Here is a 21,542-nt window from a genome sequence, read left to right as displayed (position 1 = left end):
ATTTATTTTTTATTGTGTGTACATTTGTGATTTGACTGAATGTCTGTGTGAGGGTGTCAGATCCTTGGAACAGGAGTTACAAACAGTTGTGAGTTGCCATGTGGGTGCTAAAAATTAAACCTGGGTCCTCCGGAAGAGCAGCCAGTGCTCTCAACCACTGAGTCATCTCTTCTGCCTGACTTTGAATTTAAAAAGTGGTTCAGTGGGTAGAGAAAGTGTTTTTGCCAGGGTACTAGATTGTTTTTCTTGATTGCACATTTGTCCACTGTGTGCCAACAGGAGGATTTATTTAAATTTATTTTAAATTAAATTTATTTATTTATTCATTTAATTTATTTATTCTAAAATAAAGCTGTTCTAGTTATTGTGTCTGAGAGGGAAGAGGGTTTTGGTCTGAGAGTGTGGCTGAGCACGGCTGCCCTGAGATCACTCATTGCCACACCAGCTCACCCGAGGTTCATGTGGGAATGTGCCGGTTGGGCCATCTGCCCAAGTTGGTCCCTGTACAGCTGGGGTGCCAGGGAAGTCTTAAAGGAAAAGTGAATTCAAGCGCTGTTTGAAACTGTTCTGCTTTCAAACGTGGAGCCTCTCTTCCTCAGGCTGTGTTCTCCTGCCTGGGTGGCGGGATCCCTGGGTGGACCTGGCTGCGTGTCAGTGCTTGGGACTCCCTTTCCTCTAACCAAAGTTCTAGACTTGGGAGCACTTGCTTGGATGCTCAGTGAACGAGGCACTTCGTAGAAAGAGAGATGGGGGAGGTGACGTTAATGGATGCTTATTTTAATTGGTGATATCAGAGGATGTGTGCAGGATTTTAAAATTCTGTGACCCTCCATTTTGGAACATTTTAGGGACTTACAGTGTTACTGAGAACCCTTGGACAAATTTTGCTTCAGGCCACAACGTATTTTTTCCCTTCCTCCCCCCCCCAGACTTTTCCATATTATTGCCCATGATTGTTATTCATATAGAAAGCTTCGGCCACAGTGGCTATCCTGTATAGGGGTTTCTTCATCAGTCACATAAGGACCCCTTTGCATTTGTCCTGGGTATTAGTAAAGTCTAGAAGGGCATCCAAGAGTCTCATTAGTGGGAAGGAGGAAATAGCAGCCTGTTTTGTGGTGAGAGGAAAACTTGACCAGTATACCAAGAATACATGCCCAGAACTTTTTTTTTTTTAAGATGATGAAATTTTATAAAACACTTACTTGAGATAATTATAGATTGAATACAGCTGCCAGAAATAACATAGTGACCTTGAGTTCGACTCAATTCCTCCAAGAATGGCACATCTATATAGTGACTAATTTCTCTGTCAACTTGATTGGATCAGGAAACACCCAGAGCTGTAGTGAGACCCTCCTTTGGGTGTGACTGTGTATTTTCAGAGAGGTTTAATTGAGGAGGAGGACAGAGCCAGCCCTAAGTGTGGGCAGGGTCATCCTATGGGCTGGGAGACCAGATGGAGTAAAAAGGAGAGAAAGCTGCATCGGCTTCTGAGTGAAACGAGCCTGTGCGAACTGCAGGGCAGCCTGCATTTCCTGCAGGGTGGGGGCTGTCTCCCTGAACAGTGGGTCAAAACAAACCCCTCCTTTCTTCCCTTGTTTCTCCTCAGGTGTTTGGCTCTGTAAAGGGAAAGTAATGTCCTAGAGCAACACTAAAGCTTGTCCTGAGGGAATTCTCATCCCCGTGGTCATTGACCGGCCTCTAGAACCTCAGGTTTCTTCTTTTTCTTTTTCTTTTTTAACTGGATATTTTCTGCTATCCACTTCCCCGGTTTCCCTCCCTCCTGGAAACACCCTATCACATCCTCCCTCCGCCTGCTTCTATGAGGGTGTGTGTGTGTTCCTCCACTCATGAACCTCAGGTTTCTTGAGTACTCTAGTGTGTGCTGAGCTCTGTACAACGTTTTCACAAGAAACTGTCATAGTTACCATTAAAAACTGCAGAACAGTTCCTTCACCAGGGCCCTGAGTGATCCTTTTATAACCATAACCAACTCTTTCCCTCCTCCCCTCAGTCCCCAACTCCTGACAACCGCTAATTCTCCATGCCTATAATTGCATCCTTTCAGTCAGATTCTATAAATGGAACATATGGTATGTATCTTTTTTGAGTTCAGCTTTTTTAATAGGCTGGCTATTTGAATCTATTACTTCCAACCTTTGCCACAGGTCCACAAATGGATGGATCTCCTTCCATCACTGAGGCAGTGAAGTCTGTCAGTCAGAGGGTTGGGAAGCCGGCAGTCCAGGTGCGCCTGGCCCTCAGCCTTGCTGCTCTTGCAGAAGACTTTGGCTCTGTTCTCAGAGGCTACAACCATCCAGGGATCCGACGTTCCCCTCCTCTCTGAAGGCTCCTAGATGCACGCGGTGCACACAGACTTACAGCACACACGTAAACATAAAATCAGTAAACGTTAACAAAAGGTAGGGAGTTAGTCGCAGCCCCTTCTTCCAGGACACAGGAGAACAATTGGGTTGACACCTGTCAGCTTAGTAACAGACATACTCAGAACATGCTTCTAGTGGTGACATCCCCCGTGGTAGGTGATTAGTTTGGGGGAGCCCTTTGGGATGTGAAGGAAATTAACCATTGGATCTGGGTAATTGAGCCTCACAAAGTATCCTAGAAGTGTTTAGACTTCTGCTGAGTTGAAGCACATGCTCAGTGTTCGCACAGCCTGCTGTGTAATTACACGTGTGAGCATGCTGGCGTGTTGTTCGCTGCCGCACTCTTCAATTTTACAATGGAAGTATTTTCACATGGTAGCTGCTACCGCGTAAACTGGTTTCCTCTTGTACATTGGGGAATGTGCATAGTCTCATAGAGGAGGGTGCAACTGCTGCTGCGATCGAAGCCAACTTTCGGTTCCAATTCCCTCTTTTGGTGAGTGCTCAGACGGGAAAATGAAATGTGTTGCCTTAGGGTTGCTTTTGGTGGTGTGTACTTCAGCTACAAAGAACAGTGTGGCCTTTGAGAAAGCTGGGCTGGTAGAGTAGGTGCTTGCTGAGTTGGCAAAGGTCTGCTCTCCTTGAGGCTGTGTCAGCTGTTTGGGAGGGCAGCAGTGAGGAACAGCTAAGGCAGTCAGTCCTCTGTGGCTGGAAAAGCTGTCCTAAGGTAGGGCTCACCCTGCGGGGGATCCCAGCACTCAGAGCTGTTTATGATGTAGCTGTTTGTCTTTCCTGTTAGTGGGTCCAGCGGGCATCAGGAGTCAAGGCCTCAAGAAGGAAGAATCAAAAGCCAATATTACGGTGGCAAGGAAGGAATTAATATTTGGGGATAGTCAGCAATTCATTCAGTAGCTCACAGTTTTGTCATCTTTAGGTTTCCCCTCAACCATGTCTCCAGTATTGGGTCCTCACTTTTCTATGTCGGCTAGGGAAGAAGTTCAGAGTTCAGTCATTTGGTACTTCCTGATGCTCCCCGGAGGATCTCAGAGGACTATGTCTTTGTTACTTGAAAGTACTGTTAAACTTAAGAGGTCAGAGATGGGCAATTTCTGAGAATGGTCCTAAGGGAAATAAGTTCAGTGGAGTTCCCTAAAGCACAGTGCACTTTTACCATTTCTTGAAATAATTTCCATTTCCCTGCCCCGGCGAAGCAGGCGATTGCAAAGAGGCTGAGAAAGAATCGCAAAGCCACTGGGTTAAATTAGCTCAATATGTCACTCTCAGAGCTCAGGAGCAGGTCGTCAACGCCGCCGCCTACTAATAGCTCGTGCATACTGGTCAGGGTTGGCAGATGAAACCCAGGGCAGACAGTCAACATGGGAGACCCAGCAAGATGTTTCAGGGTATGCCACCTGGAGAATGACATGACAACACGGGGGCCTGACAGTTCCAGATTTTTCCTGTGGAAACGTTTAAATCTGACAACTTTACTTTTGTGTCTTTTCTTGGCACAATTCCGAAATAGTTGAAATATCTAGATGTGGATTTTTTTTTTTTTAATAGAGTTCTAGATGTGGATTTTTTTTTTTTTTTTTAATAGAGTTCTTGCTTAGGAGCTGTGGCTCACGTTGAACTCCTGACCCTCTTGGTAGAAGTACTGACCCACAGAGAAGAATTATCATTTTAACAAAATGGTTAGGAGAGCTTTGATTCCCCCGACTCAGGGTTAACAAGGAACAGCCTATATGGCTCTCTTTCTCTGTGATTTTGAATTTAAAACTGCTCTTATCATCACCTGCCCACCTGCCATCTATTTGATAAAGCTGAGGATTGACCCCAGGGCCTCGTTAGTGCCAGCCAAACACTTTAGGATGCTTTGGTCTATCTTGGGTCCGCACTGGGGATGGGTCCCAGGAAGGGAACTCAGAATAACTAGGTTTCAGCACAGGGCACGCTCAGTGCCATAGCCAGCCTTAGAGTGATGCTCAGCTGCCTGCCTCTGGCTTTGCTTTCAATACATCCATCGAGTTTGCTCCCTTGCAGTTGACGGTCGCACTGCACTGTATTTTGATTTTGTTTTTCCCCAGGGTCTTTCAGAAATCACCATAGCTGCTTCTCTTGGAATCCATTTGTTCCCTCTTGGAGGCTGTGTGTGTGTGTGTGTGTGTGTGTGTTAGTGTTAACAGCTGCCCACTCCCATTCCTTCCTATCCATTTGCCAGCTCTCCAGCCCCCTGTTCCTCACTGAGCACTGAGGTGTGGTGGAGAGAAGTTTCTAAGAAGTTGTGGACTCTGCATCCTGCAGGGAGAGCTGGGTCTCGGGTCATAGTAGGTTCTTTCATCAGTAAAACCCTTTTAGGGAGGGGACCAGCTGTGGGTAAACCCCTGCTCTCTGAAGTGCCAGAGTCACTTGGGTGTGGATGTTCCCCTTGGCTTGGGAACCTTGGCAGGGAGGCTGAAAGGTCCTTGTTTGTGATGGAGCTACAGCAGCTGGCTTTTCTCCCCACCTCAGAGCCTTCGAAGCTCCCTCCTGGCCTTGCAGGAAGCCTGGCCGCTGCAGAAGTATATTTTTTCTCTGGATGTGAACCAGGCTGATAGTTTGGATGCTTCTACTTCCCAAGAAGGTGTCAAGGCATTGGCTCTGACTCTGGTGTCTCCTCTGCTGAGCTGGTTTTCCCTGTCACCTTCTTAAAGGTGTAGGGGGCTTAACCTTAGTCCTCCCTCAGCAAGCTGTTACAGCAGGCACAAAAACACACCAGGGAATATAACCACAGGAATTAAGCACTGGAAACTAGCTCAATAGGGGACCTTCTTCATGTGTTGACATGTGAATATTTTTATTTCAGGTCTGGGAACTCTGCAGTTTCTGCCCCCCTCCCCCCAGCTCTCTTGCAGCTAGAGGCAAGAGAGGGAAGGTGAAGTAAGGAAAGGAAGGGGCTTCTTGGGTCGTCCCCTGTGTTCCCAGTTCTGTGGGAAAACTCTATGACCCACGCACATCAGCCTGGAGGTGACTGGCCTTTCCTCACTGTTTATTTTTGAGGCTGTATTTAGTTGTCAACTGTCAAAACACGGATGGCTTCACTAGTAAAGGAAAAGGAATGGGACATAGTTGTGAACTGTCTCCATGGCATGATTGCTTGTGGGAGTGAAATTACAGCGTGCATTGGTTGTTGTTTGTTTTGTTTTGTTTTGTTTGGGTACCACTCTGAAGGAGTTCCCTAGCCCATGCAGTTGTGTAGCTTCTGGAATGCTGTGGGGGTCTTTCTGTCCCTTTGGTGACTTGTGTAAGCCTGATGTGACGATGCGTCTTGTAGTCACAGCAGTTGGGAGGTTGAGGGGTTCCCACAAGTCTGAGGACAACTGGTGGGCCTCAGAGCCCATTTAGCCACATAGCACAACCCTATCTTAAAAAAAGAAAGAAAGAAAGAAATGGGAAAATGAAAGGAAGCCATTGTGACCAGGTTTGTTGGTCTCCCTTTGTTCACTAAGTAGGCATTGCTATGTGTCTTCGGGGCAAGGTAGTGTGTTTGTTATTAGTCTTGGACTCAAAAAGACTGCTGGTGGGCACCCTGGTACCCAACTCTTAGATCTAGGAACTCTGCAGCTCCCCTGCCCCTTTCTTGCAGCTAGAGGCAAGAGGGGAGAAGGTGAGGAAAGGAAAGGGGCTTCTTGGGTCCTCTGTGTTCCCAGTTCTATGGGAAGAGCTTTACGATGCACATCAGCCTGGAGCTGAAGAAAGGCCTCTTGGTTAGTGAATATCCTGTCTGCCTGCAAGACTGCCTTTAGAATTAAGATAATGTATGTGGGAATTGCCTAGCCATACTTGTTATTAGTGTGATTGTTGAATTGAGAACAACAACAACAACAAAAAAGCAAATGTGCTAAGTCCTGACTTTTTTGGAGTTTTCAGACCACCAGGCTATGTCTAAGACATGGAGTGGGGGTGGGGGTGGGGGTGGAGGTGGGGCAGCCGGAGAGTCAGGGGTATCCACTTCCTGTGGTATGGTGGGAGGGACTTTCTGGTGACATTGGTATTAAAGCTGCCACACTATTCATGGCCTAGGAGTACTGTCCACTTCCCGGAGGCATTGGGATTAAAGCTGTCACTATCCATGGCCTAGGAACACCATCTGCTTCTTTGTGAATTGCCCATGCACAGTGGTGCACGTTCGATGTCTGGGATTTGGGAAGGGACCTTAAAGGACCTTAAAGACTTTTAGATAGGTGAAAGGTGGACAACGCTTGGTTTGGTGGGACTAAACAAGGTTCTGCAGAGCATGGGAGATCTCCCAGTGGTGGGGGAGACTGAGCTGGAGCAAGTGAATAAGGGGCTGGCTTCATAGCTTGGCTTCTTTCTTCTCGCTGTCAGTTGACGGAAGGAGCATCCTGGTAGGTGGTACAGGTCAGGTGAAGTGAGATGCTCTCTGCACGTTTCCATGGAGACGCCTTTGCGTAGGGCTGGGCTGACTGTATTTTCCAGAAGGCACCTTTCTGATTGCCTTTGTACTTAGGTCCCATTTGTGTAAACATTGTGTTTAGTTAGAGTATGAAGCTGTGATGATATGTGTGGCTGTGTACCCTGCTTCTGTTTTATACCATGTACTCATTTTGGAGCCAAAGCTGCGATATGTAGAGAGACCAGATTGGCCTTGAACTCCCAAGTCTCCGCCCTCATCATCCTGACTGGGAGTTACAGGAGCATGGCACCAGACCTTGCTCAGCCCTTTACAGGGTTTGGTTCCTTTTCTTATGTGCTTAGGAATTCACTCTTCTCAATTCTTGTTGGCGATACTAGAGGTTGACTCTAGGTCCTCGAGATTTTAAGTGTGTTTTGGCATATTTTTGGTAGATCTCAATTGTGAAGTAAAACTGTAAGAACCAGGAGAAAACAACAGGTTTGGTTATCCTGTAAAATTAACTCCAGTTAGTATACCCTCCAAGTTATTCATAAGACACAGTATTGCTCAGCAAGCAGGTAAAGGCATTTGCTGTCAGCCTGATGACTTAAGTTCAATTCCCTGATTTCACGTGGGTGGAAGGACAGACTCATATGATGCCCTGAAATAGAGATCTCGAGGCTTGTCAGCCAGTTCTGTGGCAAGAACCCAGGCCTGCTGTCTAGTGCGCACAGGCAGTATCCACAGTGACTGGTCACTTTATAGTGAAACTTTTATTTACAGAAATGGGCCTGACTTGGGTCTCAGAAGTGTTGACTGCTCCCCACTCCAAAGGAAAGCTAATTTGTCAGTGAGAGAAAGAAAATTGAAATTAAAATGGGGGGGGAGTCACATAATTTTCAGATAATTCCACAAAGGCAAAACATAATATTTATTTTGACCCCAGCTGCAGTGCGTATGCCTTTGCCTGTGGTTTTGTCTTCAGTGGCTTTAGTAATATGCGGGCCTCTGCATGTGGTTGCCCATGTATCTGATCTCAGCACTTAGTAGGTAGAGGCAGAGGCATCAGAAGTTCAAGGCCATCCTGGGCTACTAGTGAGTTTTAGGCCATCCTGGGGTATAAGAGATCTCTTGAGAAACAAGCTCTCTCTCTCTCTCTCTCTCTCTCTCTCTCTCTCTCTCTCTCTCTCTCTCTCTCTCTCTCTCTCNCTCTCTCTCTCTCTCTCTCTCTCTCTCTCTCTCTCTCTCTCTCCATTTAGTTATCAGAAATTATCTGTAGTTCAACTGGAGAAATCCAGAAATAAACAAATCCTTCATTTAAAATTGCGTGCCATTCTGCATAGAGGGACGGAATTTTGTGACTCTCCTCCCTTCCCCTTCTCCCCCTTCTCTCTCTCCACTCCTCCCTTCTTTTGGAGACGGGTCCCCCTGTAACTCAGTCTGGCTGTGGGCTCCCCGTATAGCTGGACATTACCTTCCACTCTGATCCTACACTTGCCGAGCGCTGAACCCTCAGGTGTGTAGCACCCCCTCCCCCGCCTCTTGAGCAAATGAATGATTTCTTTCTCCCCACCCAGCAGTCACCCAACAGTAGTCAAATAACTCAGTTTTTACTTACGAAAGATCTCAAAGCATGGGGAGTGAATTTTGGCAGCTGTATTACAGTATATAGTTAAAACTTCTGTATTTTATTGTTGTTGTTAGCTTGCTGGATTTATAAATGAAAGGTTGCTGTAGGTGAAGGTCCCAGGCATCTCCTGGGGTTTGGGAATGCATTTTTTTTTTTTTTTCACTTTATCTGCATTTATTTTATGCTGAATTTATTCCCATGCCATGAGGTTTTTGTTTCTTCAGTTTCTTCTGGAATATCTTTTTCTTCTGTGCAACCTCCTCTTCTGGCTTTGAAACAATCAGTTCCTCCTCAGTGAGGATCATCTCAATGTGGCAGGGGGAGCTCATGGATGGGTTAATCCAGCCATGAGCTCTGTAGGTTCGTCGGCGCATCTTAGGTGCCCTGTTCACCTGGATGTGTTCAATGACCAGAGAATCTGCGTCTAAACCCTTAAGTTCAGCATTACTCGCTGCATTTTTAAGCATGTGCAGCAAAAATTCAGCACTCTTCTTTGGCTACCCGCCCGTGTCCAGCCCCACTGTTTGGCCTGGGCACACCTACCGACTCCACCATCATACCTCCAGAATGGTGCACATTGCTTCTTTAAAGTGACATCCTTCAGATACTTGGAAGCTTTGTGGATATATATACTACCCTTGATGACCTGGGCAGTTTCCCGGGTGTTCTTAAAGTGAACATGAAGGTTTGAACCTCTTGATTTGCATGATTTTGTGGTGTTTTCTGGGTCAAGAGAGTTAGTGAACCATCTTCACAGGTCACCTCTGGCCGCTTACAGGAAGAGCTTAGAAATGGATCTTGTCTAGATATTGGGGAATGCTATTGCTTAAGCTGAAGCGATGACAGTGCTTGTAAATAAACCTTAAGTATCATTATCTATGGCTTTTCTTGCATTCCTACTGTCCAGCTAGAGGCCCCGACCCACCCCTATCCCCCACCACTTTTTTTTTTTTTTTTTTTTTAATCTGGCATCTATTTATGGGATGTCTTCTTCCCACCAGGCTTTGGAAACTTACACGTCGTTTAAGTCGCAAAGGTTTCCTTGGGGGAACAGCAGGCTGGACTTTGTCCTCATTCTAGCCAGATGTGGGTTTTTGTCTTCAACCACATCAAACACAGGACCTAGGGCACCAGGAACCCTGTGTTTTGAAAGGAGCTTGGCCCTCTTCTCATTCTACTGTGTTTGTGCTTGAAAAAGTGGTTTGTTTTGTTATGTTTTTCTTTTTCTTTTTGTTTTTTCTTTCTGTAGAAGAGAAAGTCTGGAAGAATTTACAAGCAGTGAAAATACTTTAATAACTGAGCTGTCGAAATTCCCAGTCTTGATGATTCAAGTGCATGTTTTCTTGCCCTTTAGAGTTCTTACTTAGCTTAGACTTTGAGTTTCTGTGAGTTCTTCCTGCCAAATTATAAATAACCTGTACCTGGCACCTGGCTGCAGAGAGCTTTGCTGAAACACAGGTTCAAAATAATGATTCCTTTATGTCTAGCCTTCTTCCACACCCAGTATCCATCTGTGTGTCTGTCCTCTGTCTAGCAACCCCTCTGTGTGTGTGTGTGTGTGTGTGTGTGTGTGTGTCTGTCTGTCTAGCTACTCCTTCCTAATCTGAGTGTATATGTTTATCCCTCAACCCTTCTTGCCCTTTCAAACAGGATGTGTCTGTCTGTCTGTCTGTCTGTTTCTGTTCATAACATTTTTGGCTCCAAATAATCCAGGCCATGTCCTGTGCCCTGCCCTCCTCCCCTTGCACCACCAACCAATCGATACATGGATACAGGGAAAGGAGTTGGGTGTGTGGCATCCTGTTACCCCAGCACTTGGGTGATGGAGCAAAGGAGGGTCATAAGCCACAGTTAAGGATCCAGTTCCTAATTTCATATCCCCCTCCCCCACCCCATGAGCTAGCAGGAGTTAGTGTAGTGTCCTGCAGCTTATGGCTCAGAGCTACAAGCTAATAGTCCATGCGTCCTATACTTTAGACCAACCAGTTCTAAAGTTGAAGTTCTTAGGAACCGCTCTTTGGGTTCTGAGTTGGCTATTATGGGTCACAAAAGAGTGGTTATGCACTTCTTTTGTCTACTGCATCTCAGCGTTACAGGTGAGCTGCATGGAGCTTCCACTCATTCTCCAGATGTCTCCCCTCTCAGCACTCCTCAACTCAGCAAACAGCAGCTCTGAAACCCACAATGAAGGGTTTTTAAAGAGGGGCTAATCTCAATGTACTGCTACCTGCATTTATTTAATCCCAGCACTCAGGAGGCAAAGGCAGATGGATCTCTGAGTTTGAGGCCAGCTGATCTACACAGTTCCAGGACAGCCAAGGCTGCGTACAGAGATCTTATTTCAAAAAACCAAATCAGATAGATAGATAGATAGATAGATAGATAGATAGATAGATAGATAGATAGAATGTGCCGGTTATGGTCACTGGAGATTTAATCATGGACCAGTGGTGGTTCATGCAGTCTTCTGCCCCCTACAGGAGGTTGAGATGGGGATGCTGGAGTCGGTTGTACGTTCTGGGTTGAAAACAGAGGAAAGCTCATTTCTGCTTCACTTAAGCAGAGGCTGGATCAGGGCTGGGGAGATGGCTCAGAGTTTAAGAGCCTTTGCTGCTCCTGCAGAGGGCCTCTGGCACAGTTGTCAGCCCCCACGTGGCACTCAGAACTGCCCCTAACTCCTGCTCTAGAGGATCTGTCTCTGAGGGTACCAGGTGCCCACACAGTGCACAGATATACCTGAAGGAGCCCTTTATTTGTCAGCAACAGGCCTTTTAAAATTAGATGTCAACACCCAAAAATGAGCTTTGACTCTTGTTTGCTAGTAGGCCTCCTTCAAGGGAGACTTGATAGTTCATTGATGTATTTGTGTTTAGGGAGGCTTTTTCTGGGCCCTGTGGGCACTTTTTGGTTTGTTCTATTTGGTTAACACTATTTCATTTTATGTGTGAGTATCTCACCTGAATGTATGTCTGTGTGCCACCTGGGTGCAGTGCCTTTAGATGCCAGAAGAGGGCGACAGATCCCATGAACTGTAGTGGCTGATGGTGGTTAGCTGCTGTGTAGGTGCTGGGAACCAAATGCTGGTCCTCTGGGAGAGCAGTAACTACTATTTAACTGCGGAGCACTTTCTCCAGTTGTGGATTTTGGTTTTAAAGAATGGAGTAGCCAGGTTGTAATTCTGGGTCTGTTATTCTAATTATTCATTCCTACATTTAATTTAATAATTATTGAATGGAGTACCTGTTTTGTGTCGTGCTCTGTTCAGACTACCCGGGATGACGTGTTTGCATGCACCAATAAGAAAGTCCTAGCCATATTTATTTATTTATTTATTTATTTGGCTATTCCAAAAAAATCGAAGAGTTTGCTGCATTTGGTTACAACAGACTGGTAGACCTGTGATTTTTTTTTTTCTTGAGGAACGAGTGGGTATGTGACCGTTTCATCTTGGCTTTAGATTAGTCAGCTCTGATGTGGATGGTCCCATCCACAGTGCGGATTCATAGGGCTTTGGCATCTGCTCTTGAGGTTTCCTAGGGCAGATTCTTGGGGGCTGTGGGTCATTCTGGGTCTTGGAGTCTGTTTACTGCTCACGAGTAGTTCTGCACTCGTGACAAACAGGAGATGTGCTTCAGGTGACTGGCTGCTTGTTGGCAGGTTTGATGATACAAGCAGTGCAGGTAATCCTGACTTTTCAAACTGAGGCTGTGGGTGGTCTCTGGGTTGCTCCTGTGTATGGCTCGTGCATTCTTGCCAGTGTGGTTGATGGTCCCTTTGGCTGCATTATCCAGGTGAGAGTCCACACACATTCACCTTGGAAGTTTGGTATGTGTAAGTAGCCTGTTAAATAGAGTATTTAAATATGTTGCCAGCATACTAATCATTTGCAATATTAAAATGCTTACCCTGTGCAAATTAAGGACAAAGAAATTTATTTTGATATCTATAGTGTAATATTTGTTATTGAATTCATTAATGTAGTTTAGAGGTTTGAATTTAAAAAAATGGAAACAGAAATGCCCTAGGGACCCACTTCATGGATTAATATAAACCAGGCACAAGGCCCAGTATATAGTAAATGCTGTATAAATTTTTGTTATTATTACTATTTATTTTTGAAAAATCTGTCAGAGTTTGCACAGAACTAGCAGGCAATTCTGCTGTAGCATGTCTCCAGGTCATGTTGCATGTTCAGATTATCCAAGTTTTAACTGTTCAGGTTTAAGGGAAGGGTAAAATGCTTCTAGGTGTAAATCTACATTTGAAGAAATTCCAGTTATGCTGGGAATGGTGGTACATGCCTATAAACCGAGTATTCACACCTTCGGAAAAAAGGTGCAGGATCATTCCATATTGAGGTCAGTTTGATCTACATAGTGTATTTGAGGCCATCCTGGACACTGCCACTTTGTATGGGAATTATGTTTGCATACACAAAATAGAGTGGTAACAACGTCATCTTCACCATCGGATAACGTCCAGTAAACTGTAGAATCTGTTGAGGAGATAGCTCAGTTGATGAAGTGCATGCGGGGGAAAGCATAAGAACCTGAGGCCATACCCCCAGCAGCCACGTAAAGAGATCCAGACATGGTTTACATATCTGTAATGCCAGGGCTGGGAAGGCAGAGGCCGATAGAGTCCTGGTCTCCTGGTAACATTTCATTCAGTTCTGTGAGCCATCCCTGAGGAAGATGCTTGGAGCACCACGAGAGTAAAACAGGGCACAGGAAGTGGCCCGTCTTAGCTGCAATGACTTCTACTCCAAATGGGCCAACTCTCTGTGGGGAATGGTGGTAGCTTTATAATCAATCAAATATTGCCAGTATCAGAACAAGACCCTGCCAGGGAACAGCATTTATTTGAGCATTATGTGACATGGGGAAGAATCAGGAGTGGCAGCCACTGGGCAGTGACTCTACCACGAGTTGGGTGCTGGCCAATGACTTTCATTCTGAATCCCTTCTGGAGTAAAGATAAGACAAAGATAGGTGGGGAGACATTCAGAAGAAAGATGGGAGGGGGGTATAAATACAGGGTGGGTAGCTGTAACAGGTTTCCATTTTGAGTTCCCTGATGAGCCTCAGAACAGGTGCCTTATCAGAACGTGTGCTTGCCTGCAGGTGAGCTGGGCATTTGAGGCCTTTTTGATAAGAAATGGCTTTTCTTTTCCCCTTTTTTAATGTTGAGTATGGAACTCAGGTCTCATGTATGTAGAGAAGGTAATCTACCACCTAGAAAATCCCTAAACCTGGATGAAGCATCTTTTGAGAACCAGAAGTATGTAAAAGTCACGTTACCGATAACGTCTTTCCTTAGGACTCTGAGGTCATAAATACGGAGAGCACAGAAAAGCTGCTTCTGGTGGCCTCCCTCTGCATTGAAATAGTGGACCATCTAGGACGTGAGTGAAGGCATCAGCTTATCCTAACTTTGTATTTACCTAGCAATGGTCACTCCACCTGGTCAGTTTTCACTTAGTATGCTGTGAGCTCCCCTCTCCCACCACCCTGCACACCCCATATCCCTGCTTGCACCTTCCGTATTACCCAAATGTTTCCTCGTGTTGGGATCTGTGATGCGACTGGGCTTCTCTGACTGGGACCTGGCCAGCCTTGCATCAGCATGCAAGGATTCAACAACTATCAATCAGACAGTATTATAGGGAAAAGTCATGGTCTCTCTTGAGCCTTTATAGGCCTATTTTCTTGTCATATACTGGAACACTGCGTACCGACTATTTACACAGCCTTTATATGTTGTGTTAGGTATCGCAAGTGAGCCGGAGATTGTTTAGTATGCCGGAGGACATGTCCAGTTTATATGCAAATGCCGACCACTCACTGTAGAGAGCTTGAACATTCAGCATTATGGATTTGATATCCCCAAGGTGTCCTAAAATAAATCCCTCGGGGATACACAGGGACAATATCTGAAGTGTCAGCAGTTTTATTTCAAGAGACACTGAGCCGCCTTCAAAGGGACTCGTCCTTCAGTGCCTCACTAATGTTTAGAATGTATGGAGCTGTCCATCATCTGTTCTTATAACTGCAAATCCTCTTTATGTCGCAAATCCCCCTGCAAAGTGATAGTTGCTCGAGGTTTTAGTTGGATTGGAAGCCGTTTATCAAATCTTTTCTTCAAAGTCTAAAATGGAATAACCAATGGAGCTGAGTTGAATTGCAGCTGCTTCCCCCCCCCCCCCCCCCCGCCATAGACGTATATATTTAATTCTAGACACTGAGGCAAACAAGTAAACATGGACAAGAAGGCAGGGAGTTTTTTCTCTATGCAGTGATTAGAGCCCAGGAGGACAGGGAGGCTGATACTAGCGTGGGCCACAGTAAGGAGGCTTCTGATAATCATGACAGGGATATAATCACCCCAGGACACACTTTCCGCATTGAGAAGTGGTAAGCAGACTCAAATTTCCTATGCAGAGAGTTTCTCCATGTGGCAGGAGCCAGTTGGGTTACTTTGTCAGGATGGAGATATATATATATATATATATATATATATATATATATATATATATGAATGAATAGGTAGTTGGCTCATAGCTCTTCCGGTGGAAACTGCTTAATCTTAAAAAGGGCAAAAACTAGGCATGGTAGAGGAGGTCTGTGACCTCAAGAGTCTGAAGGCTTTGAGGCAGGAGGATTGTGAAATCAAGGTCAGAAGAACAAGATCCTATGTGAAATCAAGCAAGCAAACAACTTCAGAATATTGCAAAGGTGGGTCACTATCAAGACTGTGTCCTGCTGTTCCTGATGGGAGTCATCCGTACAGAACAACTCACAGCTCAGTTACAGGGTTGATGTCCCCTTCTCTTGAACTGAAACACTGACTTTATTACTATATGTTAGGGCATTTGGTACGAGGCTTCTGTATATTCTGTTACTAAACCTCTCAGTTTCTCAAAAGCTAGGGTTTGTGTTTTGTTTTGTTCTTGTTGGGGGCTGGAAAGGCCTGTGCTACATCTAGCCTAGCTCCACGGACAGACTTGAGCATCAAGGGAATAAAGAAAAGTCAAACATACAGACACACGCGCAGAAAGAATGGCTGGGATTGGGTGGTCCAGGCTCCCTGACAGAGAAGCTGGGGTGCTCTGGAAACACAGTATGTTTTTCATGGACAGTTAAACAGAGAGACAGTTATTACATAGAGCCAAACAGTTGATCTCAGTACGGTCAGTCTCGGTAGGAGGGCAGTCCTTCAGGTTGTGAATATGGGGCAGGGAAGCTATGGTGGACATTTTCTGCATACACTATCAACATCCACACAGGGACCAGAGGAAGGTTTTGCCATTCCTCTGAGGCTCAACCGGAGGTAGCTGGGGGAGGCTTTGTCACTTTCCCATGGTTCTCAGGCTATTGTCTTTGATATGACCAGCTCATGCCAACCACACACCCACACAGGCCTTTTACCACCCTTTACCCACTGAGCCATCCCGCCTGCCCAATTTTAAATTAACTTGGTGGTATATACTTATTTTTTTATAGCATATCTGGGTGCTGATTTAATGCTTTTGTTTAGAGATTTATTTGATAATTTTGGTCTCATAATAAGAGAAATTTTATACATATATATTTAATATTCTACACCTAGAGAGATGCATTTCGAATTGTACAACAATTACAAGCACACTGGACTCAAGCACGGCCGTCAGCATTTAATGACTCTTACAAGATGTAGCAGCATGCTTTAGGGTGTGTAAGGCGGGAACTCGACTGGGAATTTAAGTAATGTCCTCTTGTGCCGTGTCGGTTTGTCTTTAACTCAGATTTTTCGTTCTCAGGGAACTTAACTCCTCCTGAGGATGGCTCGAAACTTGACTGAACTGCCTGCCCCATTTTCCTCTGGGATATGCAAGTCAGGGGTGTCAGGAGGGTTAGCCTGGTTGATGACAGCTCATCCTTTCACTGTCAGGCTGAAGATCATTCCTCATCATTGTTGCCTTGTCCACGGAATCTCTTAGGATCTGGGGGGTGGGGGTGGAGTGAGGATGACAAATGAGCCCTATTACACAAATAGGCACTTCACTAATGTGGCCCAGCCTGGCCACTTCATCCTCATCACTTGGCTGTGTATTGGGCATCTTAGAAACCTCAGGGTCGTTGCTGAGATGTGTGGATGGTTCAAAAATCCAGCTTAAAGGACAGACAGAGACTAAAGCTCCATTTATTGAGCTGTTGACATTTTGGAACAGGACTCCCAGCTGCCTTTGAACTGGGAGACTGAGGACTTGTATGTAGCTTTCTTTGACTCTGAAGTAATTTTCCTCTTCATCTCTTCCTAAGCTCCCCCTTTTCTGATTAAGCTGAGGATACACTCTGGAGCGGGCTGCTGTTAATCTTCCTCTGCCTTGAATCTTTAAAAGAGAAAAATGCTGAGACTAACACAGCTTTGTCATTCACTGTGATCTCAGAGGAGAAACGAGATACGGATGCTGTGAAGGGCCTTGAACATAGAGCCTGGAGGATTGCTCTTAAGTCTTAATTTTCATGTGGCACTTACGATGTTAGCATTGAGTCCACGTCAGCGAAGGAAGTCTGTGTCTGAATGACATTGCCAGAGTGAAGCATTGCCTGTAAAAGAGTAGAGTCACGCAAACACTGGAAAAGTTAATCTTCAACACACTTCTGTGCAAAAACAGGAGGCTTTGGTGTAATAAAATAGAACATGTCCTTTTAGAGTCTATAAATTTATTTTGTTTTCTTATTCTAGGTTGTGTTCTGTTGCTGTGACAAATACCAGGACCAAAGGCAACTTGGAGGGGGAGTGGTTGGTTTATTTCCATTTATAGGCCCATTGTCAAGGGAAGTCAGAAGGGAAACCATGAAAAAAATGCCAGTTGCTGGCTCCCTCACAGGCTCATGCTCAGCTTAGTCCACCTGCCAAGGGAATGGTACTACCAGTGGGCTGGACCCTCTTACATCAATTGACAGTCAAGACAACCCCTCACAGACAAGCCATAGACCAACCCATTAGAGGCAATTATTCAATTATGATTCTTTTTCTAGTTGATTCTAGGCTGTCAGATTGACAGTTAATGCTAAGTAGGACACTTGGAAAGTAACTCATGAATGTTTGCTGGTTAGTACATTATTTTCCTAGAGGTATGTGGTCTATTATAGTAGCTACCAGCTACAAGGCTCATGTTAATTTCACAGAAAGTAAATAAAATCCTCAGTTACTCCAGTGACATTGCAAATGCTTCTTATACTTTCTCTTTTCACACATGGCCAGTAGCTTATGTATTGGGATATCCACATCAGGACATTTGTAGGAAGGTCTATGAGAGCAGTGTTTAGAAGAACCAGAGAAGGTAAAAGGCTAGCCGCACCCTTTTCCTCCTCAAGGTACTCTTTAGAATTGAAATGTCTGGTTTTATGTTATTTTGAAGTGATGGAGGGGCAGGACGGCGGTTGGGCATCATTCTCTTGATAGAAAGATCCATTTTCCTCTGTTAAGAACAAGCATGCTGCCATTCTAATAACGCTTAAGGAGGAGACTCGAAAAACCCTGGAATGTGTCCTTTGCTGTTATTAAAACATTTTTTATTACGCTTGTTTACATAGTGCTAAGCACATGATATTTGTTGAATGAGTAAATTATTTATTTAATTATTTAATAATGACTGTGATAATACTTGACCATGGCCCCTAAAGAAAATGGAATCGATCAAGTGTACTAATGTGAATACTTGTTTCTGTTTGTTTTGTTTTGGTTCTTCTCTCCCCCTGCTCTCTCCCATCCCCCCCATGGGAAATGACTTTAAAAGTCTAATCCTCCAGCCCCTTTCTTCCCAAGTGCTAGGATTATGGAAGTGTGCCCACTATGCCGGCTTTGAAAGGGAATCTACTACTTTGGGAAACAAAATGCTATGAATTTAAATTCATTATCTACAAAAGAGAAAAACACAGGACATTTCCTGATGGAGAGCACCCTCAGGTACAAGCCTGCTTCTGCCCCCACTTTGAAGTTTCTCTGCTTTCAGCTCTTCTCTGTCTGCCTCTCCTGGGGACCTATGGTCTGTCTTTCTCACTCACCCAGGCTTCTAGGTGTTGAATGTGGGGGAAGGGCAGGGGCAGCCCTGGGTCTTGGAGGGCTGCTCAGTGTCTCTGTTGACTGTAGCCATCACGCCAGCACCCTAGAGGGACACAGAAGGAGATTTGGAGCCAGGTCACTGCAGGTCCATAGACAGGCGGCAGGAGAAAGATCCACCCCTGCCTTCTGCTGTGTTGGAAGTTGGCAGTTTGGTAATAGACAACAGGTTTACCATCTGGCCTGCTGCTGACACAGAGGGGAAACCTTGGGAAGGGTTAGGGCCATTAAATGGGAAGGGTTAGGGCCATTAAAGAAGGCGGGGTCACTTCTGCTGCTCCACAATCAGAGGGAGGGAGAGGTGGGCCAAGGCCTTGCTTCTGGCAGAGCTGCTGCAGAGCCCTGCTTGAGCTGAAACTCTACAACTTTCTGCTACTTCCCACTGAGTGCCAGCAGTGTGGTTTCAAAAGTTCTGCGCACTTGGTAGGACACTTAGTGCCTGTAAGAAGAGGGTTGATTTCTCTGTACTCCGAGCAAAACATAGCTGCAGCTCTGAAGAAGGAAAAACTCCCTCTTAAAAAAAACCCAAAGTGTGTGCCTAGTATGTCTTTCCACTCTGCCTAGCTTTATTCGTTTGTAATTTGTGAGACGAAGTTTCTCTGTGTAGATCTAGCTGACCTGGGTCTTTTCATGTAGCCCAGAATACCCTCACAGTTGGTGTTCTTTCTGCTTCTTCCTTCTGAGTACAAAGAAGCCTGACTCTGTGTCCTGGTTTAAAAAGATGGCTTGCCTAGTATTTAAATTATAAAACTAAAGATCACAAAAATAGTACATGATAATTTTCATATTTCCTATAAAATCTTTCTCATTGGGATCCTGCTCCGTCCTTCATAAATCATTTACTTCTGTGAACAGATTTTTGGAAGTTTTTATTAAGATGGATTTCCCTGAACCCTATCCATTGCTGGGAATGACATTCCCAGCCTCTGGGCAGTGCAGAATCACAGATTCTGATTATCGGATCACTTGTCTCCTTCTAGAATCCAGAATTTTTGTTGCTGGAAATAAGGCCTGGAAGAAAAATGAACATCCAAGAGGCAGAGGTGCAAGCAGGCTGTGTTGCCAGGTGCCATAGCGGGCACTGAACGAAGGAGATTCAGCCTTTTCTTGCTCCCATATACTTTATGGTTTAGTGGGGTTGGCAGATAGGAAATAGACAAGCCTAGCAATTCAGCTTGTTCAGGGAAAGTAGGACAGGAACCTGGAATGGGAGCCAGAAGTCTCAGGTTCTTCTTCAGAGATGTGCTTTAGGCTGGAATGTGGAAAGAGGAATGGGATGACCAAACAGGGGTAGGGGCAGCATTTAAAAGCAAGGTATTCTGTAGTAAACCCAGAACCCTGGGACTCTGGAAACTAAGGTTAAGGGTGGCCAGAGTTGAGGAGTTCAAGAGCAACCTAGACAACATAAAGTTGGTTAAGAAGTCTGCAGGAGGAATTTCAGTTGAGTTGTGGGAAAGTAGCCAATTTTGAATACTAGAGGAGTGATTTTGTACCACAGCCTCCAACAGAGTACACAAACCTGTGTTGAGAAATTGTGTTCAAAACGGAAAGGAAGCTGAAGAGGGCCTGCAAGAACTGTGCAGTGTGCACGGAGAGCACACTGTGGAAGGGACGCCGAATTTTATTCGCGTCTTGGCAATCCTGTGAAGGTAGAGAAGATATCCTGAGCCCTTATGATGGCATGGCCATACTCCCATCCCTAGAGAAAGAGAAGGAGGAGGAGGAGGAGGAGGAGGAGGAGGAGGGGGACTCTGAAGGTCACAGGCAGAGGGTAGGATGCTTGAATTAGCAATTCTGAAAGGAGCTGGGGAGATAGCTGAGCACTTGACTATTATTGTCTGTGATGCTCTAGGTTTGAACCCAAGCACCACGGCTGTAAACAGAAAGGAAATCTTACAGGTTTGGAGTTTGAAGTAATAACTAGCCCAGGCTAGGGTGTGATGAAATGGTTAAGAGGGTCCAGCCATGGGAAGATAACCTGATAGAAGCTCTGGGGAATGTGACAATGGCATCACATTTTGAACACTTTGTGTTCATCCTTATGACAGCCTGATTGAGGTATACAGTGTGGTCCTTAGTTCTACAGATGAGGAAAGCCGGGCACAGAGATCCTGCTGAGGGCCTTGTGCTTGTTAGACAATTGCTGTACCACTGAGCTAAATCCCCAACCCTGAGATAATGCTCCCGAAAGTCCCATGCTTGTAAGGTTTTGTAGTGAGTCAGAATGGTGATTGATCTTCAGAAAGTAGTATCTTAAGTATGGAGGCACTGTTGTTCCCAGTGATAGAAGTGGGGCCATATAGGAAGAGTGGAGTCAGGGCTTGGTACCACACATGAAGTCAGCTGATATGGCTAGGAAAGTTCCTGGTCTTTAGTGCCCCAGTTGGCTTAATTCTTCCACCTGCTCTAAAGGCCATGCCAAAGGCATGCCAAAGTCAAGAGACTTAGAAAGTGGTTTGGTAATGAGTTACCAGGAGAATTTAACTTGGTCTGGATCCCCCCCCCCCCCGCTCCCCATCCCTTGTTGTTACTGGCTGCCACCATGTCCCCTCACTCGTTATTTGTCCCTTCTGAAATTAGTGCATATTGTCATTCTCCCTGCCTCTAGTCACAGTAATGTTATGTAGTCTGGGCTGTCTGCTCTGTGCCACCTGCACTTTTGCAGAGCGGGAGACTATTTTGTAATTCTGCTCTGAAGAGGAAAAGAGAATGCATTTGTTTGTTTGTTTGTTTGTTGGATGAAGATTCCAATGTGACAAAGGGGAAGGAAGGAAATACATACAGGTAGTTATGTTGAAATTATGTAAGTGTGTGTGTGGTAAGAGAACGACAGCAAAGACAAGTGGCACTTCACATTCTTGTCCTCTGCGTGTCCATTTGTTAGCTGTCATCATCGTTCCTTTGGTCTGAGGACGTGCTCTCCCGAAGTGTGTGCTGCTCGTAGTCACTAGCTGTAACTGTCACTGTCTGTCCTTTGGAGTGAGATCTGTCCCTGGAGAGAGATCAGTACAAGGGAGCA

At 45.3% G+C, this 21,542-nt stretch overlaps 1 protein-coding gene and 1 pseudogene across 9 annotated transcripts in view; one reads left to right on the top strand and one right to left on the bottom strand.

Annotated features, from left to right (window-relative positions):
- Carmil1 (capping protein regulator and myosin 1 linker 1) overlaps nucleotides 1-21,542 on the top strand; it is a 266,340-nt gene that overhangs the window by 73,785 nt on the left and 171,013 nt on the right. The gene's annotated exons all lie outside the window — the stretch shown is intronic.
- Nucleotides 8,596-13,813, bottom strand: LOC110334229 (annotated as a pseudogene).

This window comes from Mus pahari, chromosome 16, assembly GCF_900095145.1.
Source record: "Mus pahari chromosome 16, PAHARI_EIJ_v1.1, whole genome shotgun sequence".
In the NCBI taxonomy this organism is placed as follows: domain Eukaryota; kingdom Metazoa; phylum Chordata; class Mammalia; order Rodentia; family Muridae; genus Mus; species Mus pahari.
Note: the sequence above shows the minus strand (reverse complement) of the source record. Positions and strands in the feature narration are given on the sequence as shown.